This window comes from Bufo bufo, chromosome 1 (assembly GCF_905171765.1).
Source record: "Bufo bufo chromosome 1, aBufBuf1.1, whole genome shotgun sequence".
NCBI classification, from domain to species: Eukaryota; Metazoa; Chordata; class Amphibia; order Anura; family Bufonidae; genus Bufo; species Bufo bufo.
The window spans coordinates 152,827,752-152,847,584 of record NC_053389.1 but is presented as its reverse complement, the minus strand read 5'-3'; positions in this window follow the sequence as shown (position 1 = coordinate 152,847,584).

Here is a 19,833-nt window from a genome sequence, read left to right as displayed (position 1 = left end):
CCTCACATAGCAATTTGCCCCCACACTGCCCTCACATAGCAATTTGCCCCCACACCGCCCCCACATAGCAATTTTCCCCCACACAGCCCCCACATAGCAATTTGCCCCCACACCGCCCTCACATAGCAATTTGCCCCCACACCGCCCCCACATAGCAATTTGCCCCCACATAGCAATTTGCCCCCACACAGCCCCCACATAGCAATTTGCCCCCACACTGCCCTCACATTGCAATTTGCCCCCACACTGCCCCCACATAGTAATTAGCCCCCACATAGTATTCCCTCCCATAATAATTTGGCCCCATACAGCCCCCACATAGTATTCCCTGCCATAATAATTTGGCCCCACACTGCCCCCACATAGTAATTAGCCCCCACATAGTATTCCCTCCCATAATAATTTGGCCCATATAGAAGGAAAAAGAAAGAGAGGAGGCAGCGCCTCCTGTGTGGAACCTTACAGCACAGTGTATAGGCACAAAAAAGCTACTGATTATGCTTACCAGAAGGGGTTGTGAAAGGTCACAACGCCTCCGAAATGCTTGTCTGGATTTATCCGTCCAGTTTACGGAGAAGAGAAGACTGCGTCTGCTGCCCCTGGTCTGTATCCCTTGCCGTGGTTGCGGTTGTCAGGATAAATTGTATGTAGAGAAGTAAAGAAAAAATCGGACCATTCTCGGTGGCGCTGGTGCAGTAAGGACTCGGTGCTCAGAAGGTACCAATAAAGGTAATCTTTTTATTAATAGTAAAGTAAGTCTACGCGTTTCGGGGGCAAAACATCCCCCTTCCTCAGGACAATAAATCTTATTACATTAAAAATACAATGTTTCCAGTTGTTTTTATCTACTTCGTTTGGGCGCAATGTGTGCAGATCACATGGGTGGAGAGAGGGGGCTGGGGGCGTGAGTGTTTTCCCTGTTGCTAGGATACCAGACACTCCCCCAGTGTTCAGTGGCCAATCATATTGTTTTTCAGGTTGGCTTGTGACGTCCTGTGGGCGTGGTATGGGCGGTGATTATGCTCGTTTGTGCAGTGTCTGTATGGCCTTATTCTGGGGGCGGCATCTGGGTGACGCAGCAGGGGAACGCCCCTCTATGATGTCAGTGGGCCGGTATTGCAGTGCGGCATATCTATCACATGCGGGGAGGAGTAATGCTCGGCTGACGTATTTGTCTCCAGCCTATCGCTGGTGTAAGTGGGCCGGTCGTTGGATGATGTCGTGGCTCCTAGGTCCTAGGTTGGTCTTTATTGGATCATGCTATAGCAGGCCAAGCCCATTTGATGACCTCAGTGGGTTGGTCTTTCAAAGTGGTATCTGGATGCTATCGGGGGCGGTATTTGCATGCGGTCATGTGATTCTTTGTCCGCCCACATAGTCAGGTGACTGCTGTGTGCTCCTACATCCACTGTCATCAGGTCTTTATCGGATCATGCTGTAGCAGGCCAAGCCCAGTTTGTGACCTCAGTGGGCTGGTCTTTGTGATGTGGTATCTGGATGCTATCGGGGGCGGTTTTTGTGTGCGGTCATGTGATTTTTTGTGTCCGCCCACATAATCAGGTGACTGCTATATGTTCCTGCATCCACTGTCATCGGAGGTAAACAGAGAATTTTTGTATACATATGAATATATATATAGATAAATAGATAAATCAATAATTAAATACATAGAAAAAAGTTAAAAAGGGGATTGAATTACTAGACAATTAACTAAAAGAGGCTAATGTAAAAAGACTTAAAAGGCTGATGTATGCATACTTATACCCACAGAAAACAACCTGAGTGTATGTGGGAAAGCGCAAACATTTACACTCAGCAGCATTGTAAAAAGGATTTTTCTAAAAGCATTCATATGGATCGGTTAGGATCCGTATGTGTATAGATGCATACACACCCATTCGCATGGTGTACATATATATCTATATGCCCACACGTACATATACACACACATACACACACATATATAAGGATGGGAGCCTAGTGTGATGGTGTTTCCTCCCTGTATAGTCATCTCTATCTCCTTAGTATGATAATATTATTGTTGTTTTGGTTTTAACAGCGTGTGGATACTTGGTACTATTTCTTTTGGGTCACAAAATGTTTTGGGGATTATAGAATGGTCTCACTTATCTCATTCAGACCGTATGGGGTCAGTGTATCTAATTGGTAGATCCAGTAGATCTCTCTCCTCTGGAGGCTGCTGAACCTATTGTAAGGGTTATCTGGGATGAAGTCTATGGGTGTGATTTTGAATGTATGTTTGCTTTTTTCTGGTGTTGTGGCGCAGTGTCGTGAGATGCTGTGTTTGGGGCAGAGTTTCTGTATGTTGTGTCTGTGTTGGTTAAGTCTACAATGTAATTCTTGTGTTGTTCGCCCCACATATTGAAGTCCACATTTGCATTCTATGAGGTATATGACATAGCTACTTTTACAGTTTAGGTGATGTTTTATGGAGAAGGTGGCCCCATTTTTTGTTGAGCTGAAGCTCTTATTGTTGTGTGTGATTGTGTTACAGCAGAGGCACCGTTTTGTCCCACATTTGAAACTGCCTACTGGCTCTTTTTTAGTTTCTATTGGTTTTTTTGTATTCTTTTTGCTGGGGGCTAGGGTATTTTTTATGGTCGGTGCTCTCCTGTAGGTCACAGTAGGTTTTTTTGGGAGGTATTTTTCAAGGTATGGGTCACTTTTTAAAATATGCCAATGTTTGGACAGGATGTCTTGGACGGCCCTATTTGAGGTATTATATTGTGTTATCAAATTAAGGTGTTTGGGGTATTTTTCTGTTCTTGTGTTATTTTCTTCTTTTTTGGTGTTTTTCAGGCACTCTATTTGTGTTGTTTTTTTGCTCTTTTGGTAGGCATTCTTTATAATTTCTTTCGGGTAGCCTTTATCTATGAATCTTTTCTGGATGATTTTTGCCTGTTGGATAAAATCGATGTCCTCTGTGCAATTTTGTCTTATCCGCTTATATTGGCTGTAAGGGATGTTGTGGAGCCATTTTTTATGATGGAAACTCTTGTAGTGGATGTAGCTGTTGGTGTCTACTTGTTTGAAATACGTTTTAGTTGTCAGGATATTGTTTTTGGTAGTGATGGAGATGTCTAAAAAGTCTATTGTGTTTTTGTTGTAGTTAGGCGTAAAGGTTATTCCCCAAGGTGTCTTATTTAGATTGTTGCAGAAATTTTGTGCGGATTCTTCGTCTCCTTCCCAGATAATGAAAATATCGTCGATATATCTTTTATAATATACAATGTGTTTGAGTGTTACTGTATTCCTGTATATATGTGTGTCCTCGAATTGGCCCATGAAGATATTAGCGAAGGACGGTGCTACCTTCGTACCCATCGCGGTACCCCGGCATTGGTGATATGTAGTCTTATTGTAAATGAAAAAATTATTTTCCAAGACAAAACGTAGACTGTCTAATAAAAATTGGATTTGTGGTGATTTTAAAGTCCTATCGTTTCTCAGGGTGGTTTCCACACATTTGATACCTAGTTCGTGTTCGATATTAGAATATAATGCCGTTACGTCCATGGTCAATAGGGCATATGTGTCTTTCCATTTTATTTTTTCTATTTCTTGAATGAGCTGCCTGGAGTCATGCAAGTAGCTGGTTAGATTGCGAACGTACGGTTGGAGGAAAAGATCAAGGTAGTGAGATATATTGCTTGTGGATGAGTTTGTATTTGACACTATTGGTCTTCCTGGTGGTTTCACTGGGTTTTTGTGTATTTTTGGTAGATGGTAGAAATATGGGTTGGAGGGAGCTTTAGGGATAAGGAAGTTTTTTTCTTTTTTATTTATGTACTGTTGATCATAGGCATGTTTTACTAGATTTTTTAGTCTTTTAATGATGTCTGGGAATGGGTTATCTTTTGTTACACGGTAGTATTCAGTGTTGCTCAGGATATTCTGTGATTCTGCTTCGTAATCTTCTATATTTTGAATTACTATGCCCCCCCCCTTGTCAGCCGGCCTTATTATTATGCTCTCATTATTTTTTAGGGTTTTCATAGCGCGTGTCTCACAGTGTGTTAGGTTTCCGCTAGTGGGGGGTCTTTTTTGTTGTTCCTTTTTTTGTGGGATTTTTTTCAGTTCTGCTGTTACTAGGTCAAAGAAGGTAGGTATGAAATGACCTTCTCTGTGTACCGGGAAAAAACCTGATTTTGGATGTACTTCCTGATGTTTATATGTATCTATCTCTTCTACTTCTGCAGGTGTAATATTTTCAGTTTTTTTGCGGTTTTCTTGTTCGAAAAATCTTTTTACGGTCAGGTTTTTTCTAAATTTCTGGATGTCTAAATATAATTGGAAGGGGTCTATGTTATGAAGTGGGCAAAAGGATAATCCTTTTTGTAGCAGACTATCTTCTTGTTTCGTGGTTTGGTAGGATGAGAGATTAAAGATTTTTACTGTTGGTATCTCATTTCTGTCTCTTTTTTTATTTTTTATGTGGGTTTTATTTTTCTGGTGTTGTCCTCCCCTGCAGCCTCGGGTTCGAATTTTCTCTTTCCGGGAGTGGGCTTGAAGAATTCCGTTATCTGTGGGGTGACTGTCTGGTTGGAATGTTTTTTGAGGATGGTGTCCTTGTGAATAGTCGGTTCTGTATATCTGACTTGCGGGGGTCTGGCACGATCTAAAAAAGGAACCAGGGCCGATGTGCCTACCGCAGTGTTGTCTATGATAATAAGCGGTGTGATGTCTATCTGATCTTCTGTGATAGAGGTTTGGTGAGTTGTAAAGATGGACAAGTTTATGCTAGTGTCTTGGGTAGGGATCCCCGGAGGTTGAGTGCTGTCCTTTATTTTGCTGTATATGCCAGATGCATGGTTCTCCTTGTGTTCTGTATTCGGAGGACTGAGTGATATCAGGGGTGTCGATGTGACTGTCTCCTGTTCTCTTCTCATTGTGTTTTTCTTTTTGTAGTCTAAATAATTAGTTTTTAGGGTTCTGAATCTTTCTAGAAACTCATCTGTGGTCGTGTCTAAATCTTTCTTTGTGGGACAATGGGGACTGTGTTCTATGTTGTCAGTCATCTTTGGGCTGTATACATACGGTGATTCTAAAATATCTTTTGTTGTTTGAGTGTTCTTCTTTGGTGTGGTTGTGGAGAGCATTGTATGTGATTGTATTGGTAGCAAAGGTATGCTATTTTCGGGTTGAGAGGTGTGGGTTTCTTTCTTATTTTGTACTGCTGTGTAAGCTGTATTTTTTGTCTTTTCTGATTCTTGCAAAGTTGTTATGGGAATGTATGTTGGTCTGAGATCTTTACGTCTTGTGCTGTTATATGATGTGGCGCTATTGTGGACTTGTGGTTTTGTGGTGTCTTTGGAAAAGGGTCTCTTGTGTGTTTGATTAGTAAAAAAGCGTGTTCTAACCTCCTGATGACTATTTTTCTTATGTTCGTGGTTCGGCTTAAGTCTGTGATCGTGTGCTGTACTGTCTGTGGTATGTTGGATTGGAATGGTGCTTGCAGGGTTTTGGTATGTGTTGTTTTTCCGTTGTTGTTGTGGTCTATAATTGCCTTGTTGTTTGTCTGTTCTATCTCTTTGTAGTTTGTTTGCTTTGGTAGCTACAATGTTTTGTTCATTTTGGTAGATTCTATTGCTTATGTTATGGTTCATTGTTGCGTAGTCTGGGTGGTCAGAAAAAACTTGTAGTTCCCTCATGGTTGTCTCTATGTTATCTATGTGTTTTTTTATACAGATTTCTCTTTTATGTGATATAATTCTCATTAGGCCTGCTGCGCATTGATCAAGATAGTCATTCCATTCGTATATGAAGGCCTGATCATCTGGAAATGTGGGGGCAATGCTTATTCTAAGTCCGCGTGGGGCTATATTTTCTTGTGAATAAATCTGTAGGAAACTAACGTCCAAAGCATGGAAGAGTTCACTTTTTAGGTTATCTTCTAATGTGTGAAACAAGGTGCACATAGTTTTTGTCTCTTCTGTGGTATAACTTGCCGTAATGTTGTCATCTATTGGCGTAGTTTGCTCTGCGGTCTGTTTCGCTGTAAATTTGGCCCCATACAGCCCCCACATTCCCCCCCCCAATGTACTCGATTTAACTTCCCTAATATGTCCTCCTGTGTGCCCCCCCCCCCCCCAAAGTAGGCACATGAAATAAAAAAATAAATAAATGAACAAAAAAATGAAAAGATAAATACTCACCTACTGTATGTCCAGGGCCAGGCGCTTGCTCGCAGTGTCAGGCGCGTCACAGTGCTGCGTCCCGGCACAGGCGCGCGATGACGTCATCACGCACGCCTGCGCCGGGATTTCTCTACCGCATAGGCCTCAGGCCTTCAAGGCCTGAAGCCTATGGCGGTGATCGCGGACGGGACAGGGAGCTATGCGCTCCCGTGCCCCGCAGCAGTATGTGGGCGTTCGGGTCAGCGTTGGGCCCCCCAGTGGTGCTGGGCCCGGGGCTGCCGACCCGAACGTCCCTATTGTAATCCGCCACTGGTGGAAGCAATGTTCTTTGAGAGACTGAATCCGATTCCATCCTGGCTTGCGGATGTCTGGGAGTGAATGGACACGCAGAGGAAGGAGATTAGCTGTTGTCCCCTTACTGGATCCGGCTCTTTGAAAGAGACATTGCTCCAGGAAGACAGTGTACAGCGTGTGGGCAGAAGTCTTATTATCAAGGAAGGCCGCACGGTTGCTGAGAGGTTGGTGGCCATCCCGGGTAAGCGGCATCCTCGGGCCCAGAACGGACGCAGGTCAGTACATCTGGTTACTGATTGTATTCTACTGTGTGGCGCCTGAAGTAACAGAGACTAGCCTAGGCCTTATAGTAGTTAGATAGATAGGGTTATATGTTTTGCTAGGCCTTACTGTACTGGACTGCGGCGCAGTATTTGACTTGCAGGCTCTGCTGCGTCCGCCACCGGCTAGGTGTGTCCTCTTTAGCGGCACGGCACGACTTGCAGGCTCTGCTGTGTGCGCCATCGGGCTAGGCCTGTCCCTCGGACAGGGACAGTGACTGTGGGCCTGGGGTATAACTTAGTCTGTGTATATTTATATTGTTGTGTTTTCACTATTGTTAAAGTAAAGTTTCTGTTCTTGCATATAAAGCTGGTGTCAGTGTCGCTTTTCTTGTCTGTGACTTCGCTGTATCCTGGGGAGCCCACCCCGGTACACGGCTTACACATACATATATATTCATGGATGTTTGGTGCACATCCATAAATACATATATATATATATATATATACACATATAGATATAACCAATAAGCCCACCCATATAACATATATACTGTACATAGAGATGCATGCTGCCAAGGGGGCATACATACATCTCCATCTATACACACATGTCCCACCTGGACGGGTCCATAGAAACGGGCCAATATATATGTATATATGTCAGGGCATATATACATATATATTTAAATATAACACTTAAATTTAAGTTTCAAGTAAAAAAAAATTCCTTTTCCCAAAATGAAGTAAAAAAAGTTTTCAAAAATAGGGAAAAAAAGAAAAGTAGACATATTAGGTATTGCCGTGTCCGTATCGACTGGCTCAATAAGAATATCACATGACCTAACCCCTCTGATAAATATTGTCATAAAATGTAATAAAAACTGTGCTAAAAAACGTTACATCACTAAAAGTGCAACACCAAGCAATCAAAAAGGCGTATGCCCCCCAAAATAGTACCAATCATCCTGCAAAACATGAGCCCCTACCTAAGACAATTGCCCAAAAAAAAAAAAAAAACTATGGCTCTCAGACTATGGAGACACTAAAACATCATCTTTTTTGTTTCAAAAATGATATCATTGTGTAAAACTTACATAAATAAATAAAAGTAGACATATTACCGTAGGTATCGCTGCGTCCATAAGAACCTGCTCTATAAAAATATCACATGAGCTAACCCCTCAGGTAACCACCGTAAAAAATAAAAATGGTGTCAAAAAAGCTATTTTTTGTCACCTTACATCACAAAAAGTGCAATAGCAAGCAATCAAAAAGTCATATGCACCCCAAAATAGTGCCAATCAAACCGTCATCTCATCCCGCAAAAATGATATCCTACTTAAGACAATCGCCCAAAAATTGAAAAAACTATGGCTCTCAGACTATGGAGACACTAAAACATGTTTTTTTTTGTTTCAAAAATGATATCATTGTCTAAAACTTACATATATAAAAAAAAGTTGACATATTAGGTATCGCCATAAGAACCTGCTCTATTAAAAATATCACATGACCTAATCCAAAACAGCTATTTTTTGTTACCTTGCCTCACAAAAAGTGTAATATAGAGCAACCAAAATTCATATGTACCCTAAAATAGTACCAACAAAAGTGCCACCTTTTCCCGTAGTTTCCAAAATGGGGTCACTTTTTTGGAGTCTCTACTCTACGGGTGCATCAGGGGGTCTTCAAATGTGACATGGCAGTTTAAAATTATCCCAGTGAAATCTGCTTTTCCGAAAAACATATGGCGTTCCTTTCATTCTGTGCAATGCCGTGTGCCCGTACAGCAGTTTACGACCACATATGGGGTGTTGCTGTAAACTACAGAATCAGGGCCATAAATATTGAGTTTTGTTTGGCTGTTAACCCTTGCTTTGTAACTGGAAAAAATTGATTAAACTGGAAAATCTGCCAAAAAGGGTTAACAAAGTTTGTAAAATCAGTTTTGAATACCTTGAGGGGTGTAGTTTGTAAAATGGGGTTATTTTTGGGTGGTTTCTATTATGTAAGCCTCACAAAGTGACTTCAGACCTGAACTGGTCCTTAAAAAGTGGGTTTTGGAAATTTTCTGAAAAATTTCAAGATTTGCTTCTATACTTCTAAGCCTTCTAACGTCCCCAAAAAATAAACTGGCATTCGCAAAATGATCCAAACATGAAGTAGACATATGGGGAATGTAAAGTAATAACTATTTTTGGAGTTATTACTATCTATTATAAAAGCAGAAAAATTTTAATTTGCCAATTTTTCAACATTTTTGGTAAATTTGGTATTTTTTTTATAAATAAAAATATATTTTTTTTACTAAGTTTTAACACTGTCATGAAGTACAATATGTGATGAGAAAACAATATCAGAATGGTCTAGATAAGTAAAAAGCGTTTCAAAGTTATCACCACATAAAGTGACATGTAAGATTTGCAAAAAATGGCCTGGTCCTTAAGGTGAAATATGGCAGGGTCCTGAAGGGGTTAAGGAGCACATTTTCTTATTTGCGTCTTAAGAATCAGCCATCGCTAGTATTCTTTATGTCCTTCTATCCTGGTTATATCTCCGTGGAAGTTTTCTGTAAAGCACTTTGGTCCTACAGAGCAGGACCAAAATCTAAGTGGTTTGATGATGTCACAATAGTGTTTTGCCTTGATTTACTGTAAGGCTTTATTCTGTTGTAATGATGTCACAATCTTTGTATATGTTATTTTCTGGTATGTGATCTATTGTCATCATCCCACAATATTATTTTATAATGATGTCACAATAGTGAGCTTTTGGGATGATAGTCTGCATTCATTTATAAGGTTTCTCCTTATGTAACATGGCAGGGGTGTGGGCCCATTGTCACTGAACAGATTTTACCTAGGGCTATTTCTAAGGGAAAGTGTCCCTGTCTTCACCCAGCATCTGGAGATGCTGTCCAAAGACAATTTAAAATGGAGACTTGCCGATTGATTCAACAGTGATTATTATATGAGCATTCAGCCAAGGGAAGTAAAGACACAAAATCGTCTTGGCAAGAAGAGATGAAGGGGATCATTTATTATCCAGAAATACGGCTACATAGGGTGTATTTCTGGCGCAGATTGTGGCACAAAGGTTTTTTGCCCTGCAGTTTGCGACTTTTCACCGTTCACGCCGGGTCTAAAAAAGAAGTCGTGGCGTGGAAGGTTATGGGCCAGCAGGCCGGTCTCATTCATAATTTTCTATGCCTGTTTTAGGCGTGGTAAATGGTCTAAATGTAAGCCAGCTAGGAACCAGTCTTACATTTAGACTAGTGCTGGATACACTGAAGTTATGTAGAGGCCGGTGCCTCTTCATAACTTCAACGGATTCTCCGCCAACTATAGGGGTTATTAAAACTGACGTCTAAAACGCTGGTCTTAATAAATGACCCCTGAAATAATGCAGGTAATACTCCAGAATATGATTAACAGAATATGATAAAGCACCCCAATGTGTCGTATGAGCTATTTAACCACCTCAGCTCCCCTAGCTTAAACACCCTTAATGACCAGGCCACTTTTTACAATTCTGCACTACACTACTTTCACCGTTTATTGCTCGGTCATGCAACTTACCACCCAAATGAATTTTACCTCCTTTTCTTCTCACTAATAGAGCTTTCATTTGGTGGTATTTCATTGCTGCTGACATTTTTACTTTTTTTGTTATTAATCAAAATTTAACAAAATTTTTGCAAAAAAATGAAATTTTTCACTTTCAGTTGTAATTTTTTTTAAAAAAAACGACATCTATGTATAAATTTTTCTCTAAATTTATTGTTCTACATGTCTTAGATAAAAAAAAATGTTTGGGTGAAAAAAAAGTGGTTTGGGTAAAAGTTATAGCGTTTACAAACTATGGTACAAAAATGTGAATTTCCGCTTTTTGAAGCAGCTCTGACTTTCTGAGCACCTGTCATGTTTCCTGAGGTTCTACAATGCCCAGACAGTAGAAAAACCCCACAAATAACCCCATTTCGGAAAGTAGACACCCTAAGGTATTCGCTTATGGACATAGTGAGTTCATAGAACTTTTTATTTTTTGTCACAAGTTAGCGGAAAATGATGATTTTTTATTTATTTATTTATTTTCCTTACAAAGTCTCATATTCCACTAACTTGTGACAAAAATTAAAAACTTCCATGAACTCACTATGCCCATCACGAAATACCTTGGAGTGTCTTCTTTCCAAAATGGGGTCACTTGTGGGGTAGTTATACTGTCCTGGCATTTTAGGGGCCCTAATGTGTGGGAAGTAGTTTGAAATCAAAATGTGTAAAAATTGCCCTGTGAAATCCTAAAGGTGCTCTTTGGAATGTGGGCCCCTTTGCCCACCTAGCCTGCAAAAAAGTGTCACACATGTGGTATCGCTGTAGTCAGGAGAAGTTGGGCAATGTGTTTTGGGGTGTCATTTTACATATACCCATGCTGGGTGAGATAAATATCTCGGTCAAATGCCAACTTTGTATAAAAAATGGGAAAAGTTGTCTTTTGCCGAGATATTTCTCTCACCCAGCATGGGTATATGTAAAAAGACACCCCAAAACACATTGCCCTACTTCTTCTGAGTACGGCGATACCAGATGTGTGACACTTTTTTGCAGCCTAGGTGGGCAAATGGGCCCACATTCCAAAGAGCACCTTTCGGATTTCACAGGGCATTTTTTACACATTTTGATTTCAAACTACTTCTCACACATTAGGGTCCCTAAAATGCCAGGGCAGTATAACTACCCCACAAGTGACACCATTTTGGAAAGAAGACACCCCAAGGTATTTCGTGATGGGCATAGTGAGTTCATGGAAGTTTTTATTTTTTGTCACAAGTTAGTGGAATATGAGAATTTGTAAGAAAAAAAAAAAAACATCATTTTCCGCTAACTTGTGACAAAAAATAAAAAATTCTAGGAACTCGCCATGCCCCTCACGGAATACCTTGGGGTATCTTCTTTCCAAAATGGGGTCACTTGTGGGGTAGTTATACTGCCCTGGCATTTTAGGGGCCCTAATGCGTGAGAAGTAGTTTGAAATCAAAATGTGTAAAAAAATGCCCTGTGAAATCCGAAAGGTGCTCTTTGGAATGTGGGCCCATTTGCCCACCTAGGCTGCAAAAAAGTGTCACACATGTGGTATTGCCGTACTCAGAAGAAGTAGGGCAATGTGTTTTGGGGGGTATTTTTACATATACCCATGCTGGGTGAGAGAAATATCTCGGCAAAAGACAACTTTTCCCATTTTTTTTATACAAAGTTGGCATTTGACCAAGATATTTATCTCACCCAGCATGGGTATATGTAAAATGACACCCTAAAACACATTGCCCAACTTCTCCTGAGTACGGCAATACCACGTGTGACACTTTTTTGCAGCCTAGATGCGCAAAGGGGCCCAAATTCCTTTTAGGAGGGCATTTTTAGACATTTGGATCCCAGACTTCTTCTCACGCTTTAGGGCCCCTAAAATGCCAGGGCAGTATAAATACCCCACATGTGACCCCATTTTGGAAAGAAGACACCCCAAGGTATTCAATGAGGGGCATGGCGAGTTCATAGAAGATTTATTTTTTTTGGCACAAGTTAGCGGAAATTTATATATATTTTTTTCTCACAAAGTCTCCCTTTCCGCTAACTTGGGACGAAAAGTTCAATCTTTCATGGACTCAATATGCCCCTCAGCGAATACCTTGGGGTGTCTTCTTTCCGAAATGGGGTCACATGTGGGGTATTTATACTGCCCTGGCATTTTAGGGGCCCTAAAGCGTGAGAAGAAGTCTGGAATATAAATGTCTAAAAAAATTTACGCATTTGGATTCCGTGAGGGGTATGGTGAGTTCATGTGAGATTTTCTTTTTTGTCACAAGTTAGTGGAATATAAGACTTTGTAAGAAAAAACAAAAAAACACAAAAAAAATATATATTTCCACTAACTTGTGCCAAAAAAATGTCTGAATGGAGCCTTACAGGGGGGTGATCAATGACAGAGGGGTGATCAGGGAGTCTATATGGGGTGATCACCCCCCTGTCATTGATCACCCCCCTGTAAGGCTCCATTCAGACGTCCGTATGTGTTTTGCGGAGCCGATCCATGGATCCGTAAAACACATACGGACATCTGAATGGAGCCTTACAGGGGGTTGATCAATGACAGGGGGGTGATTAATGACAGGGGGGTGATCAGGGAGTCTATATGGGGTGATCAGGGGTTAATAAGGGGTTAATAAGTGACAGGGGGGGTGTAGTGTAGTGTGGTGCTTGGTGCTACTTATTACAGAGCTGCCTGTGTCCTCTGGTGGTCGATCCAAGCAAAAGGGACCACCAGAGGACCAGGTAGCAGGTATATTAGATGCTGTTATCAAAACAGCGTCTAATATACCTGTTAGGGGTTAAAAAAATCGCACCTACAGCCTGCCAGCGAACGATCGCCGCTGGCAGGCTGTAGATCCACTCGCTTACCTGCAGTTCCTGTGTGCGGGCGTTCACAGGAAATCTCGTGTCTCGCGAGATGACGCGTATATGCGTGACTCTGCCTGAGACTGCCGCCTCCGGAACGCGATCCTGCGTTAGGCGGTCCGGAGGCGGTTAAATATGGCACATTTTTCTAAGATCATATTTTTTAAAGTACTTACGTCAGATGCATCAGTATATTGATAAATTCAGCCAGTACGATGTTCTAGGATACATGGCAGCTATCAGAAATGTCTGACCCCATACGCTCTGTAAGCTCATAGGGGGTCATTTATTAAGACCGGCGTTTTAGCCTCTACATAACTTTGGCGGATCCTCTGCCAGTTGTAAATGTAAGATGGCCTGCCTGTCCCCTTCCCCTCCCACTTTTTTAGACCTGGCGTGAGCGGGGAGAAGTCGCAGCTTGCTGCGAAAGAACCTTTGAGCCGCAATCTATGCCACAAATACGCCTAACTTCGGCGTATTTCTGTTTGATAAATGACCCCCATAATTTATACACAAGTATATTTTGTGTATGCTATAACATAGTAACATAGTAACATAGTACATAAGGCCGAAAAAAGACATTTGTCCATCCAGTTCGGCCTGTTATCCTGCAAGTTGATCCAGAGGAAGGCAAAAAACCCTGTGAGGTAGAAGCCAATTTTCTCCACTTTAGGGGAATAAAAAATTTCTTCCCGACTCTAATCAGAATAACTCCCTGGATCAACGACCCCTCTCTAGTAGCTATAGCCTGTAATATTATTACGCTCTAGAAACACATCCAGGCCCCTCTTGAATTCCTTTATTGTACTCACCATCACCACCTCCTCAGGCAGAGAGTTCCATAGTCTCACTGCTCTTACCGTAAAGAATCCTCTTCTATGTTTGTGTACAAACCTTCTTTCCTCCAGACGCAGAGGATGTCCCCTCGTCACAGTCACAGTCCTGGGGATAAATAGCTGATGGGATAGATCTCTGTACTGACCCCTGATATATTTATACATATTAATTAGATCTCCCCTCAGTCGTCTTTTTTCTAAAGTGAATAACCCTAATTTTGATAATCTTTCAGGGTACTGTAGTTGCCCCATTCCAGTTATTACTTTAGTTGCCCTCCTCTGAACCCTCTCTAGCTCTGCTATGTCTGCCTTGTTTACAGGAGCCCAGAACTGTACACAGTACTCCATGTGTGGTCTGACTAGCGATTTGTAAAGTGGTAGGACTATGTTCATATCACGGGAATCTATGCCCCTTTTGATGCAACCCATTATCTTGTTGGCCTTGGCAGCAGCTGCCTGACACTGGTTTTTGCTGTTTAGTTTGCTGTTTATTAAAATTCCTAGATCCTTTTCCATGTCAGTGTTACCGAGTGTTTTACCATTTAGTATGTACGGGTGATTTGCATTTTTCCTTCCCATGTGCATAACCTTACATTTATCAGTGTTAAACCTCATCTGCCACTTATCTGCCCAAGCCTCCAATCTATCCAGATCCCTCTGTAGTAGTATACTGTCCTCTTCAGTGTAAATTACTTTACACAGTTTAGTGTCATCTGCGAAAATTGATACTTTACTATGCAAGCCTTCTACAAGATCATTAATAAATATATTGAAGAGAATAGGGCCCAATACTGACCCCTGAGGTACCCCACTAGTGACAGTGACCCAATCTGAGTGTGTACCGTTAATAACCACCCTCTGTTTTCTATCACTCAGCCAGTTACTTACCCACATACAGATGTTTTCTCCCAGTCCGAGCATTCTCATTTTATATACCAACCTTTTATGCGGTACAGTGTCAAATGCTTTGGAGAAGTCCAGATATACGACATCCATTGATTCGCCGCTGTCAAGTCTAGAACTTACCTCCTCATAGAAACTGATTAAATTAGTTTGACATGACCGATCCCTCACGAAGCCATGCTGATATGGCGTTATTTGCTTATTTCCGTTGAGATGCTCTAATATAGCATCTCTCAGAAAACCTTCAAACAGTTTACCCACAACAGATGTTAAACTTACCGGCCTATAGTTTCCAGGCTCTGTTTTTGGCCCCTTTTTGAATATTGGCACCACATTTGCCATGCGCCAATCCTGTGGGACATTCCCTGTCAGTATAGAGTCTGCAAATATCAGAAATAAGGGTCTGGCTATGACATTACTTAATTCCTTTAGGATACGGGGGTGTATGCCATCCGGTCCTGGCGATTTGTCTATTTTAATCTTTTTAAGCCGCTGATGTACTTCTTCCTGGGTCAGACAGGACACTTTTAATGGGGAATTTATTTTTGCATTCTTCATGTCATCTGACAATTTATTTTCCTCAGTGAATACATTGGAGAAAAAAATATTTAACAGCTTTGTTTTCTCCTCGTCGCTCTCTGCGACTCCCCCCTCATTACTCTTTAAAGGGCCAACACCTTCAGCTTTATACTTTTTAACATTTATATAATTGAAGAACATTTTAGGGTTAGTTTTACTCTCTTTGGCAATTAATCTCTCGGTCTCTAGTTTGGCCGCTTTTATTTGTTTTTTACATGTTCTATTTTTTTCCTTATAGTTTTTCAGTGCTTCCGTGCAACCCTCCTGTTTTAGTGTTTTATATGCTTTCTTTTTGTCATTTATTGCTTTCTTTACAGTTCTATTTATCCACATTGGTTTATTTTTGTTCCTCAACCTTTTATTACCATACGGTATGTTCCTCTCACAATGAGTTTTTAGGATGTTTTTAAAGATATCCCATTTTGTGTCTGTATTTGTGAGGACTTTGTCCCAGTTAGTTTGGCCTATGGCCTCTCTTAGTTGGCTAAATTTAGCTTTTTTGAAGTTTGGTATTTTTGTTCCTCCCTGTAGAAACGCTCTTTTGAATGATAATTGGAAGGTTACTACTTTATGGTCACTATTTCCCAGGTGTCCCCCGACCTGCACGTCTGTTGTTCTGTCAGGTCTATTGGTTAATACTAAGTCCAGTATGGCCGTCCCTCTAGTCGGGTCCTGAACCAGTTGGGAGAGGTAATTGTCTTTGGTTATAGCCACGAACCTGTTTCCCTTATGAGATATACAAGTTTCAGTTTCCCAGTCTATATCTGGGTAGTTGAAGTCCCCCATAATAACCACCTCATTATGATTTGCCGCCTCGTCTATCTCGTTTAGTAGTAGATTTTCTGTGGACTCTGGTATATAGATCTAATAATTTTACCCTTAGGAAATTACCGAATATTTTATTGTACAGTTTAAACAGGAAAAAAAGATTGGGTCTCATAAACCACTATTTCAGGAGCACTTTGACAAAGCTTTCTTACGCGCTGGCCCAGATTTACTGATGTGTCTGAGCCAAAAATCTGTCTAAAAACCCTAGATGCGCCAAATTGCGCCACATTTTTTTAATGTATTTTTGGGGCAGATACATTAGTAAATCTAGGCCAGTGAATCTATTGTCCTTCCATTCAATGCATGTAGAGCAGCTTCTGATGCTCATACGTAGGTTACACTTTATGTATTCACATTGCTACCTGAGCAAAACTGTAAAAGGGGTGATGTACAATGATGAGATCCCCTTGATTTACAGGGGAACATATAAAAAAAGCAGTTGAGCCTGTATTTATACATAGATATAGTGTAAAATACACAGGATAGATATTTGAAGTAAATAATTATTGTACTGCCCTAATGGAGTGGAAGTAGAAAGCATCCATGAAGAAGAACGGTAATTAACCAAAGATAATGGAACTTCCAATAAGTGAGACCACTTCCAGAACTTGGAGCCTGGCCACTGAATCAGCAGTTTTTTTAGCTCTATGACTCTTTATTCTAGCGGCTTACAGTCACTAGGACTTTACAAGGCATGGAAACTATTCCTAAAAGCTAACACTATGACCAGAAGAAAATGAGAGGCACAGTGTTGAGAAAACCTACCGACTTCCCTTCATCACAGCCCCACAGCCCTGTTAGGTTCAGCATGCCTGATGATCTAAAACAAGGAAGGTGTTAATATCAGTATACCTGGTGGGCTAGGACAGTCAGGGGAGTTCCTTCTAGGATCATTGGGGGTCTTGGGCAATGAAGGAGTTAATGTAAGGATCTCTCATAGTCTAGGGCAGTCTAGAGTTATCGTCAGTATACCTGGTTGACTAGGGCATTAAATGGGTTAATGTCAGTATAATTGGTGTTCTAGGGCAGTGAAGGGGTTAATGTCAGTATACATGGCGGCCTAGGACAAAGAGGGGTTTATTCCACTATCTATGGTGTATTTTGCAATAGAGGTTAATGTAAGACTCCCTGATGGTCTACAGCAGAAAAGGAGTTCATTTCAGTGTACCAGGTGGTCTAGAGCAGTGAAGGAAATAACATAAGGATCTTTGGTGGTCTGGTGCAATGAAAGGGTTAAAAGGGATTTTTTTTTGTAGTGGTCTGACCTGGAGGTGCCAAATGTTGTACTCCCCTCAACAGTGGCGTTGCAAGGTGGGTGCGGAGGGTGCGGGCCGCACTGGGTGACACCAGTGATGGGGTGACACCAGCAGGGCCGGCCGACAGCGCCCTGCCTGTGTCACAACTTGCACACTTCTCATTTATGAATCCCAGGCATAGTCATCTGTATTGCCATCCTCAGGAGAGAATGTGTCTGGGATTCGAACCCACGACCTTCTGTATCAGAAGTGTGCTGGTGCAGCTGTCATGTGTATTAGATGTAGCAGAGCTGGGTGTGCTGGGGCAGCTATCATATATAGAGATATAGCAGAGCTGAGTGTGCTGGGACAGCTGTCATATAGAGATATAGCAGTGCTGGGTGTGTTAGGGCAGCTGTAATGTGTATAGATGTACACTTAGCCAGCTATAACAGTAGAAGTCTCATGTTTTTTCAGCCAGTGGCAATGCAGCTCTTATGGCTGTGTGGGTAAGTGCTTTGCCTCTGATACAGAAGGTCATGGGTTCGAATCCCAGCAGAAACTTTTCTGAAATACAGGCTAAATTAGAATACACAAGCAATGACACCATATATGGACATACAGGTAAGTATGCATCGCATCGCTGACATGGAGGTAAGTATAAGTGTTTTTTTAATACCTGACTGTTACTGCCATGAGGGGAGCGGGAGGCACTTGATACTGGCACATGGGGGGAGAGGGGTTGGCACCTGATACTGGCACATGGGGGGAGGGGGGTTGGCACCTGATACTGGCACATGGGGGGGGTTGACACTATGATACTGGCACATGGGGGGAAGGAGAGAGGCACCTGATACTGGCACATGGGGAAAGGGGGATTGGCACCTGATACTGGCACATGGGGGGGGGTGGCACAATGATACTGGGACATGGGGGGAAGGAGAGAGGTACTTGATACTGGCACATGGGGGGGGGAGAGGCACTTGATACTGGCACTTTTGGGGGGGGGGAGATGGCACTATGATACTGGGACATGGGGGGGAGAGAGGCACTTAATACTGGCACTTTTTTGGGGGGGAGATGGCACTATGATACTGGGACATGTGGGGGGGGAGGAGAGAGGCACTTGATACTGGCACATGATGGGGGGCATATATGGGGACACTTACTGGCACATTATTGGGGGGCATTATGGGGGACACTAGGCCAGCAGCCTATCAGAGGCTGGACACTGAGGGCACTATATATGGGGCAATTTATACTGGTACATTATGGGGGGCACTAGCAGGAAGGGGGGAGAGGAGCACTATGGGGGAATTTACTGGTGGCACTATATAGGGGTATTTTATACTGGGACATTATGGGGGCACTATGGGGACATTAGCTAAACTGGGGGCATTACAAGGGGGTATTTTTTGCACTGTCACATTAAAAGGAGAATTATTTCTACTGGGGTGGGGGAGCATTATGGTGGGCTTTATTACTCCCCTATGGTATGACCCCCTAGTAGCAGCACCAGCCTCTCTCTGCTCTGCTATCCCGCTGCCCCTTCTCCAAATCCTTATTATGAAATCTTTCTCATTAGGAAAAAACACATCATCAGCTCCACCGAGCCCCCCCCCCCCCCCCCCCCGGTCAAAGTGTTGAAGTGGTGTCCGAGATACCCAAGGGCCAAGCCAAGTAATTTTCATATGAAATATGTTTATGTTATACACATATAACATACACTGTGCCACACAATATACAGTATACCGCTACACTGTGTAGTCTGTTCTATAAGCACCATTGTTTTGTGGCGGCGGACAGAAAATAATCTGGAAGTGCCCCTCCCGAGACCAGGCTCTGACTGCTAGGGGGGGGTCTGCCAAGCTAACGGATGCCCCCTATGGCAGTAGCAACCCCATAGCCCCCATATATGGCTAAAAAATTATTGCTTCGGGGGGGGGGGGGGGGGGGTGGACACACCATTTTCTACCTCACCAAGTGACACCAGCCCTAGCAACGCCACTGCCCCTCTGATACTGATGACCCATCCTGAGGGTATGCCATTAAATGGGTTGTCCAGGAGTAGAAACAGATGGCTGCTTTCATCCAAAAACAACACCATCCTTGTCTATTGATTGTGCCTGGTATTACAGCTCAGGTCCATTGGAGTCGATAGGGCAGAGCTACAATACTGTACACAATCTGTGAATGGGGGTAGTGCTGTTTCTGGAAGAAAACAGCCATGTTTTTCTAATCCTTACCTTACCACCACTTTAATATCTACAACACAGAGTCCTATT